At 38.3% G+C, this 6,704-nt stretch overlaps 1 long non-coding RNA gene across 1 annotated transcript; it reads right to left on the reverse strand.

Annotated features, from left to right (window-relative positions):
* Window positions 1-2,819: 2,819 nt before the first annotated feature.
* LOC131662425 (uncharacterized) lies at window positions 2,820-5,356 on the reverse strand. Its single transcript, XR_009301560.1, has 3 exons — window positions 4,470-5,356; window positions 3,370-3,491; window positions 2,820-3,222 (listed from the first exon to the last, which is right to left on the reverse strand). It is a non-coding gene; the product is annotated as an uncharacterized LOC131662425 (long non-coding RNA).
* Window positions 5,357-6,704: the final 1,348 nt, after the last annotated feature.

Consider the following 6,704-nt stretch of genomic DNA (forward strand, 5'->3'; position numbering starts at 1 on the left):
TCATCAAACTTCTCATCAGCACTTGGAGATGAGATACCATTAGACGGCAACTAAGAAACTTTACCATGATTTCCTTCCAACCTGACGTCTTTGTAGGAATATCTTATGATCATGCGCCCTTTTGAGGGGCTAATGACTTTGCTTGAAAGTGGACGAACTGTCTTCGGAAAGAAAACTACCATTCACCGACTTATGCTGAGAAAGCCTTGGAAGTGAACAAACTGTCTTCCGGAAGAAGACCACCATTTGTCGATCCGCCGGGGAGATTCCAAATTATTTTCTTTGACGAAAAGTGCCATCTATTGGCCCTGCTGGGGAATTACCAAACTGTTTTCCACGAGGAAAAACCATCACTTGTCAATTATGCCGAGGAATCTGAACTACTTGGAGAAGAACACCGCTCGCCGAATCTGTGAGGAATTCAAATGCGAAACAAACTATCTTATTTGAAGAAGATTGTCGAGTGTCGCTCTGCAGGAGAGTCTCAGTCGGGGAATTCCAAAAGTGAACAAACTATCTTATTTGAAGAAGATATTTATTGTCGACTTTGCTTGGGATTGAACAAACTATCTCTTTGAGGGAGATTACCATTTGTTGACTTGCTGGGGATTTCTCAAAATGAACAAACTATTTTCCTTTGGAAGACCACCATTTGTTAACCTGCTTGGGGATATCCTTGCGTATGAACCGTCATCATGAAGAAGAAAGTTCTTTCACGACTCGCAGGGGAAACTTGAGTACATGCCCAAGTGACTCGGGCACTAACATGATCAAAGCCTAACTAGACTATGCTAACTATGCAATTATGATGTGCGAAGTATGCATGAATATTATGAATGTAAAGTTAATGTGAATAGAATTGTCGCAGATGTGAAATCCTATGATACGACTTGAATCTTTGTTGATCCGAAGATGTCTTCTTCTTGCAGTATGCACTCCGTTGGGGATAACTGGTTACCGGTTGCCCGCTGTTTGAAGTGAGTGATATGATTTGAACTGAAGATCTGTTATCGGGAGATGTTTGCAAAGCAACCTCATGGGGAAATTTTGGTTCCCGGAGTCTCAACCGTTCTTGGTGCAACTGTTTGCATTCTTCCTATTGTTTGTAAACCTTAGAAAGAAATTTCACCTTTATTTTGCAAGTAAATTCATTTTATTTCATGAAAACATTTTGTTTTGAGAAAATGACTGTTAAACTTAAAATGCATTTTAAGAAACGGAATAAGACTCGATTTGCAAAGAAAAGGCACAAGGCTCAAATTATTATTTATGGAGTGGTAATCAGCTAAATGCTTGATTCCATGGATTTTTTACAAAGTTGGAAATTGGTAATTTTCTGGAAAAGGGCTACGATGAAACGTGACGACCGTTATCTTTTCCTTCCACTCTGAATCGCGCTGTATTCGTGCTTCATAGAAGATGACCTAATGATGATGAATACCCCGCTATGGATTTTCTGAATGATCAAGTTTGTCCTGAATACAGTTACTTCCCATATATCCCTAACTTTTGCGTAAACTACCCCTTTCGGGTTTTAAGTCTACCGGGATTGATTATATATATTTTTTTTATGTCTCTAACTTTTGCCTGAATCGCCCTTTTGGGTTTTCGATTCACCGAGACGCTCTTTTTTGCCTAAGTCGCTCTTTGCGAGTTTTCAACGTAGCGAGTTGTTCTTTTGTTTATTTAGGCGAAGTATTTCTTGACTGCGTCGACGTTTACAAGATGGGTGAATTCTTCTCCATCCATAGTCGTGAGTATTAAGGCTCCTCCCGAGAAAGCTCTCTTGACCACGTATGGGCCGTCATAATTGGGAGTCCACTTGCCTCTCGAATCTGTGAGAAAAGATTGAATCTTTTTCAGTACAAGGTCGCCTTCTTTGATTGTGCGAGGTCGAACCTTTTTGTCGAAAGCTTTCTTCATTCTTTATTGATATAGCTGTCCGTGGCATAAAGCTGTCATGCGCTTTTCTTCGATTAAGTTCAATTCGTCGAATCTGCTTTGACACCACTCGGCTTCTGTTAATTTTTCCTCCATCAAGACTCTCATTGCTGGGATCTCAACCTCTATGAGTAGGACTGCCTCCATGCCATATACAAGGGAGAAAGAAGTTGCTCCAGTCGAAGTACGTACAAACATACGGTAACCATGAAGAGCAAACGGGAGTATTTCATGCCAATCTTTGTAAGTGATGACCATCTTCTAAATGATTTTCTTGATGTTTTTGTTAGCTGCTTCTACAGCTCCATTCATCTTTGGTCTATAAGGAGATGAGTTGTGATGTTTGTTGCACCCCAAAATTTGCCCATCTAATTATTCTTAATTGGCTTACATATCTCATTCATTTACATCTTAGGTCATCAATAAACTCGTGCATTCATTTAATCAATAACTTGGGGTGAGATCAAGGGTCTTGGAAATTAAGAATTCTACTTCACTCAAGCTTGATTCATTTGGTTCTTCTGTGAATATGGGACTATGGGAGTAAGGCTTGGATCCATGGGTATTGTAGACTTCTACGTCATCATCATACAAGGGTATTCCATTTCAAGGAGCTTGGATTATGGTTTCATCTTATTTATAAAAGTATAACATATTGGGTTATTGGTTCACAATTTATATAGGTTTTAGACTTTGTGAGAGTTGGAGTTTTACTTGGTATTTTATGAATCCTAGCTAGAATGGAAGTATTCGGCCGAGACTTTTGAGCAGGCCTATATTATATTTTGAGGTTATCTCGTCATGGACATGCATTCAAGGTTACGAGAATTCAAATTCAAATCAAGCATCAATGCTATATCATTTCATCACCGTTTGCAAGAAGAGAAGAAATTCAAATTTTATTACATTTCATTTGAACAAAGCCCATTACAAATTCCATTTACAAATTAAAAGAAAAAATAACAAGCTGCAAGATCCCTTCATTCTCCAAGGTTTCCACATCTTCATCTACATTCATACCTATGCTGTTCATTATGCACTTCAACTTGACAATACAATTAAGCTCATTGGGGCTGGAGCATTCATAAGACTTTGAAAAGCTCCTTTCAAAAAAAAACCAGTACAGAATAAGACACATTCAGCATATCATACACATGCCAACAGAATTTCACCAAGCTCTAGTCTCTAAACTCCTTGCTGCAAAATCAAACCAGTCTCGCGAAACCGCAAGTCAATTCCAAATTTGAAACAATGAGACAATCCCTGCTGAACCAACAAACCCTGCATAGATACTTCAACATAAAAACTTGCAGCATAGTTCACCATAAATTACAACATCACATAAGCCAATCACACACTCAGTTGCCAAATTCAATCAAAAAAAAAACCTACAAATTAAAAGAGTCAGCTTACAATTGGAACCCATACCAATATTCATCCAATACTATTTCCATACAGGGTTCATGAAGACTTGCAGCCTATGTATTCACGCTTGGAAAAAGTTCAGAAAGCCAAATGAAACCCCTAATTATCACCATAACTGATTAGCCCTGCATACATATACATTTATCAAACAAAGGTCAAACATCAATTCAGAAACCTGCGTATTCAAACAAGAGAAAAACTCAGACCAAACAGGGCAATATCAGTGGCAAGCTCGACACAGTCCAGGTTCAAAAGAACTAACTAACAGGTCCCTAACTGTAATTAACATTCTAACCTATTTCACTAACACCTAACTAACAGTTACTAACCTCTAACTGTCAAATACTTTTACTAACTAAACTAACAGTTCTTACAATTTTGCTAATAGTTTTAAACTTCTAACACTAACTAACCTAACTTCCAAGTAACAAACCACATAACAGAATCCAACCACATGTAACTAACTTCCCAAACTGACTCAAACTACCCAAACCAACTTCAATCTATACCCTTCAATTCGTAACAGAATCCCTAAGATCTAAGGGCTCAGAGCTTCTCACCTTCACCTATATATCTCAAGCTTCCCTCCATAATTGAGGCTCCTCTACCATTTCTGTTCATTCACCCCATTTCTCATCATTCGTTCTCTACTCAATCCTCCTCTTATTCCTCGACCATTTTTCACTTCATCTTCACTCTTCATCACTCTCATTCACCTCCATCTTCTGTTCCACCCTTCATCACCACCGCACAATCATCTTCAACAATTCTCAAACCTTCATCATTCATCAAACCTCACCCTCACCATCACTATACGCTCATCTCCATTGTTGAGCAGAGATTCAACCTCTGAAACTCTGCTACAACAGAGCTAAGCCTTCACCTTCAATCCCTCAACCTCTCCGCAACAACAATAATCTCGCCACTCACCCCTGTTCTCTATACTCCATCATTTCCTAACTCTATCAACGGCACGCGATCAACGACACACCAAAACTCAACTCAGAGTTCACGTAAAGAAAGAGTCAAGAAAAACAGAAAAAGAAGAAAGTAGAAGACGAAGAAGGAGAAGCAATAAACACGAGCTAAAGAAGAATCAAGACCTGAAGAGCTCCATCGCCTCCCTGCGTTTATCTCGCACAGGTGCTCACCGGATTCCCATCTCTGGCCTTCGGTTCTTCCGCTATCGATCTCCAACCAGGTTCTGTTTGCGTTTTATCTCCTTCAATCATGTATACCATAGATCATCTCGTCTTCTCTGAGTTACGATTGCCCCATGTTAGTTTGAATTTGCGATTTCTTTAGACTTAGATCTTCGCATGTTGAACTCTTCGATCCCGCCTCATGGAGTTGATTTTCGGAAATCTGAATCCAGATTCGTGGTGAGGATTAGAAATAGGATAGGGTTGGTGCTTGAGTTTTATTGATTAAGAGGACATAGATGGCGGTCCACGGCGGGGTTAGGCCACCGGAAATCGCTCCGGCGAGTTGAATCTGAACATGAGAGAATAAGAGATGAGAGAGGAAGTTGAATAGTCACACGTCTGAACCCTAAATTCCCCTTTACATATTTAATTTGATTAATCGAAATATTTTTGTTAATTAAATATAACTATATGAAACTTGAATTAATTTGTTTAAATGAAATTGAGACATTAGATTAGTCTGATTAATTGATCAAAAAAAGAAACATGATAATCTAATGGATCTGAACACAATTATCTTGGGCTCGCTAATCTGAAACTGCACCCCCATCGAGCCCATGACACCTTTTTTTGGGTGAATAATTGAAATCTGAACAAAATATCACAATCACCATGGGCCTGATTTCACTGCTATGCACCCCCCATGTGGCCCGTTGTTCTTATGAACAACAACAAGAGATCTATTATGGGCCTAATCTGCTAACTTCACCTCCTCGGGCCCATGCCAGTTTTGGCTATAAAAAATCTGTAACAAAAACCCTTTGGGCTGGGCCATGCGCCCACCGCTCTCCACACTTTATATTTCAGTTTGCACCCCCTGGTTCTATCACTATGTTATTTAGATTAATTAGTTTTTTTACCATTTCTTTGAGTAATTAGATTGCTAATTTTTCTTACTAATCCTTAGACTTTAATACTCATATTTTAGACATAAAAAAATAATCATTAAAAATATTAGTTTTAGGTCATTTGCTTTAGTCTTTTACTTGATTAGAACTCAATTCCTCTCATTAAAATCAATATAAAAATAGTAGTATTTTTAGGCCATTTTTGTACTATATTTTTTGGCTTGTTGCTTCATAATTGTGTATAATTTGGTACCATTATATCATTCTCAATTTTGCTCATGTATCTTACTTATGACTTCTAATTGTGACTTTATTTTCATGTCTCTTTAATTCCTAACTTTAGGTAGAAACCATGACAACATTAGGACTTAGAAGTTCCCTTCATAACATTAAGCTAGTTATTCATTTTAGGCTAGTTTTCTTTCCCTTTTTTCTTTTCAACTTTAAAACATTTCATAAAGGAAGAGGCGAATCACACTTCACTAAAAGTGGGAGAGAAATGAGTGGGATCCATTCCCTAATCTGTTTCTCAATCACTTAGTGAGAGAGAAATGAGTGGGATTCATTCCCTAATTTGTTTCTCGATCACTATATAGAGAAATGAGTGGGATTCATTCCCTAATCTGTTTCTCGATCACTGTATAGAGAAATGAGTGGGATTCATTCCCTAATCTGTTTCTCGATCGCTATGTAGAGAAATGAGTGGGATTCATTCCCTAATCTGTTTCTCGATCATTATGTAGAGAAATGAGTGGGATTCATTCCCTAATCTGTTTCTCTACCATCTTATGTGATTCAACTCGCAGATTAATTCCCCTTAAAAATCACCAATCAAAAACATCTAAAACACTTAATAAAGGCTCAGACCTAAACAAAGTAATGAAGTGGTGCGAAGCCTTGTATTGGGTTTTGTTCATCATGAAGTTACATAAAAAACACAAACCAATCATCTCTCTTCTCTCTCTTGCCTCCGAGGCATTCTTTCTCTTGCCTTCAGGGCATTCTTTCTCCTAATTGGACACGTTATTTCCGCTCCATTCCCAGCTTAAGACTCCAGAGGTCGAGCAGCGGAGTGCGAATGTAACTGTTCAACTAAAAAACACAAAAACAAACAAAAACTAATGAGCCGAACTACGGCGCTCTGATTCCTGAAAAGGATACGTAGGCATTAGGTCGCGGGGCCAAAGCGAGCACAACTATTTATAAACCTTATTTTCCCCGTGTTTCTTTTCTTTCATTTTCATGCATTCCCTTAGCAATTAAGCTTTAGATTTATACACCCTTA

This window comes from Vicia villosa, linkage group LG3 (assembly GCF_029867415.1).
Source record: "Vicia villosa cultivar HV-30 ecotype Madison, WI linkage group LG3, Vvil1.0, whole genome shotgun sequence".
Lineage (NCBI taxonomy): Eukaryota > Viridiplantae > Streptophyta > Magnoliopsida > Fabales > Fabaceae > Vicia > Vicia villosa.